The following is a 15,829-nucleotide window of genomic DNA, read 5'->3' on the forward strand; positions in this document are numbered from 1 at the left end:
CGACCAAAACTAATTAAAGAGAAACTAATAATAATATAAAAACAGAGAAAAGTCTGCAAGCTAGTTCAGGCAGGCGACTCAAGCTGCACAGCACTCACACCCGTCACGTCGTCTACCAAACATGCTGTCCCAATTTATCTACTTAAGTGGGTGTTTCATTTATCACCCCGGTGTCCACCTTTAGCATCCTGGAGGATAAATTACTCATCACTCCCCAGTTTAATGAAGCATATTTCATCAGCAGTTTCATGATAGTTTGTGAAACAGTAAACAACTTTTAATCCTTTGATTTGTGTTTCTGGACACAAATTTCTCCTCCTTAATTTCATCTCCCTGAACATGAATTTTCATATGACCAGTGTATTTCTACCTGAGTTGTCCATGCAATAAACATTTTCCACTTTCAAAGGCTGAAAAACATCTCATTTGGAGGTTGGAAGTGTGGCGTGAAGTCCTGCAAGGGATTTTTTTTTTTAACACTTCAGTTGTGTTATAAATAACTTAATACTCATCATTAGAACAAACTCAGGTGTAGGCACTGAAAACTTTGGTTCAGTATAATATTAAAACTTCTCTTTTAGGTTTGGTTTAAACTAGAATGGTTTCCACTCTTCAAAGCTCATTTTCTTGGTTGCCAGGATGCCCTTTGAAAAGTGTGGACAACATATGTTCCAAAGATACAAAATATTTCATCCTATTCAAATGATTACCTCAAAGCCTGGATGCAAAACTAACATCAAAACAAATCTTACAGTATGTTACCATCCACAATAATTTAATATAAAACATTAATCTTTGAATTCAGGTGTTTTCACTCACATTGCCACAGGTGTATACAACCATACAGCTAGCCGTGCAGTCTGCTTTTATAAAGATTTGTGAAAGAATGGGTTGTTCAAAAGAGAATGCGGTACTGTAATAGGATGCCACAACTGCAAGCTGTATCATTGCAAAGTGGAAACATTGCCACATACAACTACTCAACCATGAAGTGGCAGACCATGCAGAGTTAGAGTGGGCTCAGTAAGTGCTGAGGTGCACAGTGCGTAAAAGTCACAAATGCTCTGACTCAGTAACTGCAGAGCTTCAAACCTCCTCTGACGTGAAAATCAGCAGAAAACCTGTATGCCAGGAGCTTCATGGCATGGTGTCCATTGTTGAGCAGCTCATGTAGGTGTAATGTGTAGGTGACCTAGTACTTTTGTCCACAGACTATGTGTAACTACTTTGGGTGAACTGACTCACCGGGACATTTTTAACCCCTTTGAAAGATTAAATGTCCTTTAATGATCTGCAAGAACACTACCCATAATTATCCACCTGCACAGTAATGCAGGGGTTAGCACTGTTGTCTTCCAACAAGGAGGTCCTGGGTTTGATTACCAGGCTGGGGCCTTTTTAATTTGGAGTTTCATGTTTTCCCTGCATCTCTCTGGGGACCCCAGCTTTCTCCCAAAGGCCTGTATGGGGGTTAGGTGATTCTAAATTGACTGGTTGTCTCTCCCTGTATTGGCCTTGACTCTTGCCTTAAAACATCTATGACAGGTTTCCATGATCCTGAACTGGAAATGCAGAATAAAACAGATGGATACATCCCTTTAGTTCCCTCCACTGTATTTTTTGTAAACAGATTTAATTTCTGTATGTTTATTCTGGCCAATAATCACAAGATGTTATTACAAATTATTGCTTTGCTTTTATTTGAAAAAAAGACAACAGTAGCACATCTTAAAGCCATACTCCTGCAGCTGCAGCTAGACATCAGACCAATCAGTAAACTATGGGGTTTGCTTTGAATGATGACAATAAGGAGCAGTGCAGCTTTTTAAAATGTATTTAAATTTTTTTTTTTTTTACTTGAAGTAAGTGCTGTGTTTGGTTGGCCGCCCTGACTCATTAAAGACTGAGCCAGACGCTAGCAAAGTAAATTTGGTCTACATCCACTGATGATGTCTCAAAGCCAAGTAAATGCCAATTTAACCTCACCAGACCGCAGTGAATAAAAGGATATTTGTGAAGCTGTCTGCCTGCAGGGTAACAGAAAGTAACACGCACTGAAATTAAATGACAAGCAAATTAAATGAAAAAAGATACAAGAAATTGGCATTAAAGATAAAGAAGAAGAAAAAACTAAACCTATGCTTCCAACATAAAACCCATTTATCTTTAAAGATAAGCTTGTATGTGTCATACAGATAAAACTATCATCACAACACAACACGGGGTATTGTTAATAATAAGCTATAAGCTGTGATACGTTGACAGCATAAGTGATTAACTGACAGCATGTGGGACATGGTTACATAACCTACATCAGCATTCAACACCAGGACATAAAACGAGCCAGATATCTGTCAATATGAGGTTTATGGATTGAGAAGTATTAATTCTAGGGTTGGGCCTTTTACCGTATGACAGGCATTATGATGCATTTATTTGAATGCTTTTACAGACCGAATCACTGGATATATAGCTTTGGCTCTCACCATCTGAATGAGAGATAAGAGAGAAAGTAAACTCATGTTCAGAGTAGTATTACAGAAAGATGTATTTTTACATTTACATGCATCAATTAGAATTACTCTCTTATATTGTTATGCCTTCACCAGGTGGTCAGACTGGAGTTGAGACCTTGCCCTTTGGCATAAAATGTCACCACAACACAATTTTTATCCATTTAAACATTAATTATAATAAATGAGTGCTTCTTAAGGTCACAATGATTTGATCACTGACCAGTGATAAGTTAAAGAAACACCTGAGAATTTTTCATTTCGATTTGTGGTCTGATTTTGAATCCAGCCCAAACAGGGTTTCTGCTGACTGTTGTTGCATCATTTTGTTCTTAATGCATGTAAGTAAAGATTTTTAAGTTGAATATTTTGAGTGTGGCCTAACATTTTGGCCAAAATTGTATATTGCAATCACATCAGTGACACTGACACACGTACCTACATACAGAAGAACTAAATCACAATGCCTAAGGCCGTGGCTATTTCCAGCCTGGAGGCATGGACATAACTAGTTACAGCCGTAGGTGATATTTGTAAATGTGGCTGGTAAAAGCCATGGTCAGCATGCCTAAACCTTTTTGCACTTTGTCAACAAAAGGAGGCGGTTACTGCACACCTAAACCATGGCTGAAAATTCCCAGCAGATCCTGGATCCCAAAGAATATCCAGATCTGGATTAGTTTCTGAATGATGTCTCACAATTTTTCTTTTATAGTAAGTGTTTGTAGCAAAGATGCAAAATGCTCATCTCAGTGCTAAAGTAAACTCCTGGATTCAGATCTACATCCTAAAATAATTGCTTCTAAATTCCAAGCTGACCTCTGGTAACTTGTCATGCAAATCCATCCACGCCCACACCAGAAATAGGCACAGGAAAGCAATGGACTTGGAAGGAAACGCATGAGCTGAATGATCTCCACTGAGAGCACATTTTTAAACATCTTTTACTGACCTCATTCTCCTTAACTTGACTTGTAATTTAATTTTGTAATTAATGTAATTTTAGCAGAAAAATAACTTCGTGCTGCTGAAAAAGCTCCATTTACATACTATATAGATTAGGGATGGCACGATACCACTCTTTTAGGTCCAATACCGATACTGAATATCAGATCGGCACATCCCTAATATAGATATACTACATAAAAGTTTATAGGCACTTCAGATGATCCAGACTGCCTTGTATTGAGGGAACTAACCAACACTGCATGCTGACCGTCTTCAGCACAGGCAATGGCTGAAATCCGTTTGAATTTAGAGCCTTCTAGAAATCTCTGTACGTGGGGTCCGAAAACTGCATACAGCATGTTTATAGAAGACTCAGGATTTATGTTTCAGTACTAAGTTTTGTCTTATAGGCCCCTATTTTATGATGCCAAGCAGAAGGAATGTGAAGTGATGGGTAAGTGTGGTGAGTGCAAAAGAGCTGGCTTAAGTGGAATAAATAAATTCCATCTTCGCTGTTCATTTCACTGGTATCATTGCTCTGTTGTGAGACACCACAGCTCAGGAAAAGGAAATCATATTGTTATCGGGATCAATGACACACCCACCTGTTTCACACCTGTTACGAGCTGGGTGAACGGGCTTAAACTGGCATCTCAGCCGTGAAAATATTGTAGTATGTCCGTCACTAGTGGGATAAAACGGATTCATTTTTACATAAAATTCTTATCTACTATAGCTTTAAGCACTGTGGAGTTGTGAGAAGAATAGAGGGGCCAAACTACACATCCAAAAACACCAATGGCATTATTATCTTGACTGAAAATGTGGCGAGTCTCTAAATCCGCAGAATCTCTTTTTGTCTCGGTGCTCAACAATGAGCTGCCTGCTCTTTGCTCACACCAGCAGAAATATTGATCATATTTTTAAAACTGTCCTTCAACAAGTAAAGGATAAATGGAGAAAATACTTTTAAGGATAAGCACACATTTGACACAGGCCTTGTGAATGAATGCAGTATATTTATTCATATGATTTTTTTTCATTAATGTGCTTACCTATGCTGCTTCTCGCTGCAGATAATAGACTGAGCCAACATGGTCTACACCATTGGAGCCTCAGGATACAAAACCGAAGGTGCTGAGGCAACATCAATATAAAAGTTTTCTAGAAAAGCATCTGATGATGTTTAGATACTTCACAATAGGAAAGTAATATAACAGAAAATGAGATATGGCTTATGGTAGCTGATGATTAAATGACTTTATCATTTGCTTTAAATGTGAAACTTGGAATATTTTTTTTGTCATTGCTGTTTTAACAGGGTCAGTGCAGTTTAATGAACATCAGTATTAAAATATAAGCTGTAAACACGCTGGATCGTCAAAACTGCTCAGCTACATCCACAGCTCCTTGGAAGGCCACACAAAACTGTGCAAGTGAGGGTCTACAAATGTACAACAAAACACATGGAACAAAGACATAACACAAATCCATGTGAAGTGCCAAGTTAAAACCAATTTGGTTTGATGTAATCTACTGTTTGGAGAAAACAGTGGGATATGCAGAGTATTCCTTCATTACAGCTGTTTCAATACAGTACGTATGGCACATGCAGAGTGATTAAACAGGAAATGTGAGTCCTTTTGTACAATTTCAAACCTTTTACTGAGACACATTGTCATGCTGAGTGCTGCTGACAGCTGGTCTGCTGCTTGGCAGCCAATGTAGTTTGTAGATGCCAAGTTTACAGCTGAAATATTGATCCTAAGCAGACAGGTGAGCGTTAGTGTGTCTGAGGCGACTGTAGGTCCCGGCTAAAAATACGTTGTGACTGAGGTGTCCTGGTGGCTCAGTTGGCACTCGGGTTTTTGAGAAAATTGTTTTTCTGGTCCTTGAAACAGCCCAGCAGGAGAGGTGCCACAGTATATTTGAAAGGAAAAAATGACTACTGTGAGGCCTGAACTCCCACACATAACTCTTCAACTAATAAGTTAATAATTATCAGTCCAAATCAACCATCTGTGTTAGTGACTAAACTAATTCATTAGTTTATGATTTCCTGTGTAAGCACTCAAAATTCAGAAAATTTTGGTGATGTTTTAACATAATTTTTTATGTAAATTTGAAAGATCCATCCATGCAACTCCAACCATCCATTTTTTGCTGCTTATCCAGGTCCAGGTGGTGTGGGCCGCAGTCAAAGCAGAGTTTCCCCAACCACCTTCTCCAGCTCTTCACTGAGGGACGCCAAGGGATTCTCAAGCCAGTCAGGAGATGCAATATCTGCCCCTAGGCTTTATCCTAGTAGGACATGCCTAGAACACCGTACCTCTAAGGTGCCCAGGAGGCATTCTGGTCAGATGCCTGAACCACGTCAAGTGTCTCCTTTTGATGTGGTGGAGTAGCAGCTCTACTCTGAGCCCCTCCTGATCTCGTGGCCATAGGTAAGGATAGGAACCTAGACTGACCAGTAAATCAACTTCGCTTTCATACTGAACTCTCTTCACAACAACAGATCAGTACCACGCCTGCATCACTGCAGATGCTACACCAGTCTGTCTGTAAATCCTACTCCATACCCCACTCATTCGTGAACAAGACCCTGAGAAACTTAACCTCCTCCACACGGGGCAGCAGCTCGTTTCTTACCCAGTGTGGGTTAGGAACAAGCTCCTTTTCCAGCTGAGAACCATGGCCTCAGCCTCGGAGGTGCTGATTCTCATCCTAAAAACTTCACACTGAGCTGCAAACCTAAAATTTGAGAAAAAAAAAATCATCACTGGTTTTCTGGAGCAGCAGAGCTAGAAAATAGGACAGTGGCATATTCTGACACACTGCCCAAAAGCACTGAACTCACATTAAAATACAAAGACTTATCTTCAGGTTTAGTAGCTGTTATCTCTTAGCTTAAGGTCCTCAACCCTCAGCAAGAGTGCCAAAACTTTTGGTTGCTCTCAAATTAACAAAATCTGAGTTTTTATGTATTACACACACACACACACACACACACACACACACACACACACACACACACACACACACACACACACACACACACACACTATAGAACCTCATTACCCTGAAGTGTTTCAGATAAAACCAGCTGAGAATAACTAATTTCTCCTCTCCTCTGCCCCACGCCGCTCTCATCCCACCATCTCTTCCCACCATTTCTCCTGTCTCAGCAGATATCAGAACAGAGCAGGGAGAACACAACTTTCTTGCTTTTTGAAGCGAAAATGTGACACTCTCGGGAGGTCTGTGTTGCAGCCGACAGAGTAGCAAGGGGACAGTGCTCTGTTTCTCCATCTCTTCTGTATCTTATCCACCTCACATGAGCCTACCCACACGCGCACACACACATGCACACCCAAGCTGTAATATCTTTGGTCTGCTCATCGGCGTATTATGTTTTCCCCAGACTCCTCCCAGCATGCTGCAGTTGGCCATGTGCTGCTTTACTGAAGATTGGAAGAATTAGAAACAGCATCTATCAATCTGTTCATTTTGTTCCAGCTCAGCTGCAGGTGTAGTTCATACATATAAACTGAGCCTTATTTTTTCAGTGTTTACCATCTAGTTGCCATCTTCACCTTCAGGTGTGGGGATAACAAACAGAAGGTTATGAGAGGGTTTTATCAATAAAACAGCTGCCTGCTGCTGGAAAGACAGTCTCACAGCAGTTTGTGAATCTACTGATTAGTTTTTATGGACAATCTTCCTTTTCTTCCATATCCCTGAATGCAATTTTTCCTCTGGCTGGTTTCATACACTATATAGAAAAAACGTACTGGGCCACCTACACATCACACCTACAGGAGCTGCTTGGAACCCCATGCCATGAAGCTCCCGGTGCAGTTTTTGTGCTGATGTTCATGCAGGAGGAGGTTTGATGCACTGCAGTTACTGAGTCAGCAGAGCGTGGCCAACTTTTAAGCATTATGCGTGCATACACACAAGGTGATTAAATTCCTTAAATTCTGACTAATATTGTAGGAGAAGTAAAGATTCTTGAGAACTTGGGATGGATGATCATTGATCATTTTCTGTTTTTTCACTAGTTTTGCATTTGGCTAGGGCCAGTCTCACTGCTGGTATGAGGCGATCCCTGGACCCTACAGATGGTGCACAGGTAGTCCAACTCCTCCAGGATGGCACATCAATGTGTGCCATTGCCAGAAGGTTTGCTGTGTCTCCCAGGACAGTCTCAAGAGCATGAAGGAGATTCCAGGAGACAGGCAGTTACTCTAGGAGAGCTAGACAGGGCCGTAGCAGGTCATTAACCCATCAGCAGGACCGGTATCTGCTCCTTTGTGCAAAAAGGAATAGGATGAGCTGTCCTCTAGCGCACCCTGTGCCAGTCTAGTGACTGGCATTTGCCATAGAATATGAGAACTGGCAGGTACTTTTCACAGATGAGAGAAGGCTCACCGTGAGCACATCTGACAGATGTCAAAGGGTCTGGAGAAGCCATGAAGAACATTATGCTGTCTGTAATCATTCAGCTTGACCAGTTTAGTGGTGGGTCAGCGATGGTCTGGGGAGGCATATCCATGGAGAGATGCACACTCAGGGATGAATCACTTGGACCCACTGTCAAACCCTACACTGGTGCACTGGGTCCTGCGTTCGTCCTGGTGCACGATAATGCCCAGCCACATGTGACGAGAGTATACAGGCAGTTCCTGGAGGATGAAGGAATTGATGCCATTGACTGGCCCCCATGCTTGCTAGAAATAAATCCAACAGAAAACCTCTGCGACATTTTGTTTTGATCCATCTGAAGCCACCAAGTTGCACCTCAGACTGTGAGGGAGGAGATCCCCCAGGATACCATGCCTTGACGTCGGACATACATGTAGGCAGGTAGGGGCCATACAAACTAATGAGTACCATTTTGAGATGCTGCAATGAAATAGCAGCAAAACAGACTGGCCTGCTGCATCACTTTTTCGCTTTGATTTGCAGGGTGTCTATGAATTCAGCCTCTGTAGGTTGATACTTTTCATTTCCATTAAACAATGTGGCATCCATTCATTGCAAACATATTACCCAGTCCATATCAGTACAGATATCCACCTTTGTCCATTTTTTTTTCTCATTGAGAGCTGATGTGTGTTTCTTAATATTAGTATTTCTTAACTTTTTTTACTAATTCTTACAAAACTCCACTTTATTGCTTGCCAGGGTAACAACATTTTCTCTTAAGAGTCTGGACAACTGCAGACACAATAAATTGAAATACACAGGTTTCAAAGTTGTACTGTAATGAAAAAAATGTGCTAATTTATCTCCATGAACAAACAAATGGATTGTTTTTATGTGACAATTTTACATTTTGCTATGAGGAAATACAGAGCTGAGAGGAGCAGGAGAGGGACAATGTGAGTTGTTGGTTGAAAAAGTTGATTTGGCAGACAAAGAAACATATACTGTTCTCAGGAGTTACTAGAGGAAAGACAAAAAATAGGGCATGAAGAGTTAATACAAAGAGAAAAATGAGTTCACATATGAAAAAAAAATGTTGAGTAAATCAGAGGAAAAAGGTCAGGTTCAGTGGGTTTGGAGAAAACTTTAGAGAAGCAAGGCTGAGATGGTTCGGACATGTGCAGAGGAGGGAAAGTGGATATATTGGACAAAGGATGCTGAACATAGAGTTGCACTGTGGTGAAGGAGGACATGCAGATGGTTGGTATGACAGAAAAGAATGCTAGGAAGAGGCAGATGATCTGCTGTGGTGACCCCTAACGGGAGCAGCCGAAAGAAGAAGAAGAAAAAAAGAAGCAGCAGCAGCCCACACATTAGCTATAAAAATTTATAAGGCAAAGAAATCTCAGGGGTGTGCATTTTCAGCTTGTTTTGGACTTCTTTTGCCCTCCTGTGCACATGAAAAATCTGTTATCGTAAAAAAGCTGAACTGCTGTCAACGCCACAAATCCAGCATCTGTCTGACTTTGCTTTACAGTAGAATCTCTTAAATGGGGAGGAAGGGGTGGAGGGGTAATTAGCCTCCCTAAAAAAAAAGAAAAAAAAAAAGAAGAAGGCATCTTCTTTTGTTTCTCTGTTCACTAATTCACTGAGAGATTACTCAGACCACACAGCTCCCTGCAGTGCATAAAATCCCAGCTAAATAAGCCGCACAGAACAACAAATGATCACAGCCGTCATTTATTTATCAGCTGAGAGAGACAGAGTTATGTCTGCGTGTTCTGGGACGCTGGTTTTCTCAGCTAATTGCAGCACCGTGGCCTCGTGCGTTCAGTTCAGAGGCAGAACAAAGCTGAGAGCATTTGACTCTGATCAGTTGGGACTGAGGACAGCACAGCACATACACAAACCCCGCGCTACGTGTGCAAGCGTCTGCATGTTTGCACTCGGCGGTTACAAGTAATGATATTTCCTTTGCTGTCTGCATTTGAATCAAATGGATGGAGTTGGGAGATGAAAAAGGAAGCTGAGTGCCCTCATTTTATATGTTCTGTAGTTCCTACTTAGGTTGCTGAGGCTGTAACTAATGTTTATTTCCATTATGAAACCTCTGGCTTTTTAAAATTAATTGTCTGTCTAATCAATTCGGTGGTAAAATGGCTAAAACAAAAGAGATTAAAATTTTAATCAGGAGTTAAACATATTGGACACTTTTTGCTTATGAAATGACTTCAAGGATTATATAATCAAAAGATCAGACAAGTGTTTTGTTTTATTGTCAGTAAAATACTTGGACTCCTCTGCCCTGTCTGTGGCACTCTGCCCTTAATCCGCTCGTTAATATTGAAGACCAAAGTCTTTAAAAGCGGATCACAAACATTATGTTTCATTGTTTTTAAAAGAGGCCGAGTAATAAACCTGACATTGTAGTTTTTTAGAAAACACTTGCAAAGCAAGGCTGCATTCAAAAAAGGATTATTTTAGCTGCATATGAATCATGTCTGGTGAGTTTTTTAGCAGCCTTTGTCAACTACAAATTAAGAATGCTGCCCATGTTTATTAAAACGAGGGTAAAGTCAAAGGTTGTGGCTTATTGTTCGTAAACTCTGAAGGTCTTTTGCGACACAGAAAGCACTTGTGAGATTTTGTTACTGTGTTTTTTTGAAAAGAAAAAAAAAACATAGCAAGTCACCATCCTTTAAAGCTTATTGCAGTTAACACGACAAACGTGTCTGCTTCGGTGGCTGAGTCAGCTGCAGACTACAATGCCCAAACAAAGGCGATGCGAAATACTACGAAATGTTCTCTTAAACAACACTGCAAACACAACAGATGCGTAATTTAGGCAGCAGAATGACACATCACTTATTGAGTCCTTGTAGTAATACTTCAAGCTGCATCTTGAATTTCAGTAGGAAAAGAAAAAAGACAAATGGCATTCTTAAGGACATAATCAGTAAAAAAAATTACTGTGTGCAGAGAACAAAGCTACCACTACAACGGGGACTAACAATTCAGCTTGCACGTAATCTCACATTTTGTCCCACCTCCACTAAAAGCTGGCAGATAAAAATGCCATGGCTCCTGGAAACAGATGACAGGTGCCACAGCCAAGCCCAGATAAAACTGATGAGAAGGCATTATCTTTCTCTAGCGAGCAGAGCTTCTTTTTCTTTCTTCCTGTAAAGCACACGGCTGGTTGGACAGCAAAGACTGCAGCATCAGGGGAACAATATTTGGACTTAAAGTGAAATTAGGTTTGAAAGTGAAGCCTAATGTGAGGACAGTGACTTAAACATCAAGCATATACAGTAACCTTGACTCTTTCTTATAACATTATTTCAATCTAAAGCAGCCCAGTGCCCTCTTGGGTTGACTTATTGAGAAGTGCAATAATAAGAAGCCTCCTTGCTTTAGTCCCACCACTAAGCTACCCCCTCAGACACTTTGAATTCTCAGAAGGAAAAATTAAACAATCGCACGATGACTCATTTAAGCGTACCTTACAACGAGATGCCATCTCTCATACTGCATGCTTGCAATAGTGCCACAACTGATAAAAGCATTTTTAACCAGAGTGGGACTAACATAGTTAATTAGCAATTAATTAAACAAAAGAGACAAGCACAATAAAGAGGTACAATTATGTTAATCGCAAGTGTCGGGGACAAGAAACCAGTTACTGGGATCATGAACTCAAAAATGTCTGCAAATTAGTAAAGGGTGGGTGGCTTCACTGGCTTCATAATCATGCCGGGTCCAAGATGCAGAGATGCCAATTATAGCAGTTTTTATATTTAAGCATGACAGATAATATAATATGAAAGTAATGACATATAAACTTATATATACTTATATATATTACAAACTACCTGAACATATTTTAAGTACAAAACATGTCAAAATTAGTCAACTAGACGAGTAATCCTCGCTATTACCAAATGTTCTAGTCGGTTACGATTTTAATTGATACCCAGTGCTGGTAAATGGTTGTCCTAAATGTTGCACAGCCATCTGTCTTCAGATGGAGCTGCAGCCCTGACATCGCTAAGGAAAAATCTTGGTCTGAAATATTTATTAGGGAAAAAAGTCACAGCATTTAATATGTTTCTGTCATCCAGCACCGCATTTAAAGTACCAGGACACAACCGCAAGGTAATTAGCGCACACAACGCACCTGCACAGGCATAAATGCCGGCAAGAACATCGCCCACTTAAGTAGGTTACGTCGTAGCTCTATGAATACCCAGCGCAGAAGTGTAAATCAGGCCTAAGCTGGAGTTGGAAGCTGGGGGAGAGGAGTGGATGTATGTTTGTATTGTTTTATTATCAGTTGAGATTTTAACTTTTACTGAGATATGTCATGAATTGTAGAACAACGAGCATCGTTCTTAATGCACGGCGCAATGCAACACTTTTCAGTCGCAAACTATTTAGTTTTTCAGATGTTAATTTCTCATATTTTAATGACCTGTGAACATCGTTTTGCTGTCATGAGTTTTCATATCATATATAACATTCAGTTTATTTTAAGTTTTTTCTTTGTTGTCTATTTGGAGTATAACGTGCAGTGTTCATAGTGCACGATGCGCGGTGCCACACAGTCAAGCAGGATTTGAAGTATGATTCAGTATTAAAGTACACAATTAATGGTTACAAATGCGTTTGTTTAGAAAGTTTTTGATGTTGTCCATTAAATATTTCTAAAAGTTTTCTTTTAGACTAGTTGGTTAGTCTTTTTTTTTTTTGTGGTAGCAAATGTTTATTATATGAAACCTCTGAATTAATTCTTCACATCGCAGAGAAGCAAACAGTGCTCTATTGAATAATGTGCTTAGAAACTATAGGTCAGCATTCAATACCAAAGACCCGCCTAAAAAAATTAAGCCATTGATGAGATGCCAAAAACTGCAGTTCCTCTAAAGGACACTTGAGGCTGACTCCAAAAGCAAGTTGCAACTCCTGAGGGAAGTTCTCCTGTAGACTTCTATAGGACTGGAAGTCTTTTTGCAACCACAGGGGTCACTTGCAGCTTAAAGGCACTTTCCAAATCTTCCAAAGTTATGTCCATCTTTTATTAGTGTCCTACTGTCTATGATACAATAGGGAAATACTACTTCATCATAAAATTTTACTTTGAACTTTCATCCACTCTCTGTAATTGTAACTGGAGTACTGTGCGTTCAAACTACAAAATGGATTAAGATGCAGTAAGATATCCTAGTATTTTTGGCATGATTTTAATAGTAAGGTAGTATGGCAGGGTTTTTCTTGGAAACGAAGGATTCTTATGCCCACCGAAGAGGATTTGGCCTTATTAAAGGAGAATAACCAGGACTGTGATAAAAGTTCTGTGAACCACAAGTTTAATTTACTCAAGACTTCTGTAAGTAAGTTAATGCAGAGTGTATGTGGACCAATCGTCTCCCCCCAAAGTCCCATTTTAAACCCAAAAAAACACCTTTCTGGTTATTGGAAATGACTCCTATTATGAGTAATATCAAAACTACTGAGGACACTCAGCTTCTACTGTCTTAATAAAGGAAGGTAAATGCACACTGACTAGTGATTCAGTTTATATTGATTTTGTCTTTTATTATTCTCTTCTAATATTATCATTACATGCATATTAACATTTATGTTAATATTGCACATGGTCCCTTTTCAAATGAAATAAAGATAAAGCTCTCTAGAACTAAAGTTTATGCCTTAATAATGTCCAACCAAGTTTCTATATGTCACTTTTCAAACTTTCTTATTACTTAGAATTTAAAGGCAAAAGGAAGGGAGTTGAAATAGGGGGCATGGTGTTTACGAATGTCCAATCCTTCACCTGTCGCCACGGGGGAAGGAAAAGCAGGAGAGAGTGTGTGTGTTTGTGTGTTTGATGTTAGATGTGTTAGATGTGAGCAGACAGACAGAGCTGACCAACTGCCCCAGAGAGCAGATTCTCCAGCAAATCCTTGTGGGTGCGTGTGCAAGCGTGTGTGTGTGTGTGTGTGTGTGTGTGTGTGTGTGTATGCGGACATACGGATCATTTTCTTACAGGTTCTCTCTGAATTTGTTTTCATGTGGGACACGAGCCAGTGCAGGAGAGGCAAAGATGTGTGTGGGCGCGTTTTATTCACCAGGGCACGATGCAATATTTGAAAACTTTGATTATGAGCAACAGTGGCAGAACCACAAATATGCTCATTCATTTGCTGGCAATACATGCCATTAAAATACAGGTCTGCTGTGTCTTTTGGTGCCTTGCAGGCAACTGATGACTCCCCTGCAGCTAGTAAAACTGCATCAGTAATGTGGTGTTAACTCAGGAGCTGCACGGGTAGATTTGTTTTATTTATAAAGAAAATGCCTGAATTTTAAGAAAGGTATGGACACTTAGAAAGGGCACCAGAGATGTGTTGTTGTTTAAAAATCAATAAATTGGACCAAGTTAATTCATATTTGTATGGTTAATAGAACTAATAAAGAATTGCAGGAAAAACAGAATCCTTGAGGGGTAAACTTAATTAGGCTTTATGTGTGTTAAACTCTGCAGCACTTCAGCAAGTAGGGAAAAGAGAATATTCAGGTACGCAGAGTGAATTTACCTTTAAAATTAACCTTGGTGCTGTTGTTCAGTATCATTCCAGACTTTGTTTAACATGTAATGTTAGACACAGACTTGTTCATTATTAGTACTGTAAGAGTTCTCCCTGTGAGAGCTTCAAGCTCTTGAAAAACTAAAACAATTTTTTTTTTGTTCCTTCTACTTCAAATGAAGCGTTAAAAAGCTCTGATCAGTTTCTCTGGAATGTTCCTTTTGTATCAAAGGAGGTTGTGTAAAAACTGCTTTTATGTTTAGGGCTTTCTCTGATTACCTTTAAAGATTTGCTCTTTGTCATTGTCGTGCTTCTTCAAACATGTTTTGTTTTGTCACTGTTGCTTCATTTTAATTACTATATTTAATTAATTCTCTAACTTAATTAGCTATAGATTTGTTCTGTAGAAAGTTTTGACACTTTCATGTGTTATATATTATGTTACGCAATGCTCTATAATCATTTGTTGCATAAACAATTGTTATGACAGCTTGAACACATTAAGTAATACATGACAGCTTTCCTGCCATAACATACTGTATACAGTAGTTCATTTCAACACATATGACTAAAGCCAAATTTGATTTTACTCAGTAATTGGAGATCAAGATTATATTTTCTTCACTGGAAATATACATCAGTAACAAATTTAATGCATCTCTCTATTTGACTACTTAAAGCTGGTATCAGTGACCAAGCCATGTCAGTTGATCCCTAGTAGTTGATCCCACTGGAATCTCTCATTTACATTTTGTAATCTGTTATACACAGACCTCTTTTGAAAAAGAGATCTCATTCTTAATAAGACTGAATGAGTGCGCTCTGTGGGTTGAGAGAGGGAGCCTGAGTTCAAGTATCTCAGATCTTGCTCACGAATGATGGGAAGGTGGAGTGTGAGGTGGTCCCAATCATGCGACAGTTGTGGAGATTCTCATGTTGAAGAGACAGCTGAGCCAGAAGGTGAAGCTTTCCATTTACCAGTCTCCATTCCAGCTCTCATCTATGGTCATGAAATTTGGGTCATGAATAAAAGAGTAAGGTCGCAAATGGGGGACACACCCAAATGGGTGGACACTACGGGGTATACATAGAACCTGCTGGAGAGATTACATAGGTCAAGCTGGTCTGGAAATGCCTTGGGACCCCCATGGAGGAACTGCAACATGTTGCTGCTTAACCTGGTGCCAACCTCAAATAATCAGAAAACTGGATGGATGGATGGATGGATGAATGGATGGATGGATGGAAGAGGGACTAAGCTAGACAAATGGACCCGATGACCCTTTAGTTTGTGAAATCTTTCAAAATTTTAGGAATCTGTGTTTTTTACCAAAGAGTTGTTGTGACAACCAA

At 39.8% G+C, this 15,829-nt stretch overlaps 1 protein-coding gene across 2 annotated transcripts in view; it reads right to left on the minus strand.

The window, feature by feature from the left end:
- fam184ab (family with sequence similarity 184 member Ab) overlaps nt 1–15,829 on the minus strand; it is a 219,091-nt gene that overhangs the window by 168,594 nt on the left and 34,668 nt on the right. The window lies entirely within an intron of this gene.

The sequence above is a fragment of the Archocentrus centrarchus genome, chromosome 24 (genome assembly GCF_007364275.1).
Source record: "Archocentrus centrarchus isolate MPI-CPG fArcCen1 chromosome 24, fArcCen1, whole genome shotgun sequence".
In the NCBI taxonomy this organism is placed as follows: Eukaryota; Metazoa; Chordata; class Actinopteri; order Cichliformes; family Cichlidae; genus Archocentrus; species Archocentrus centrarchus.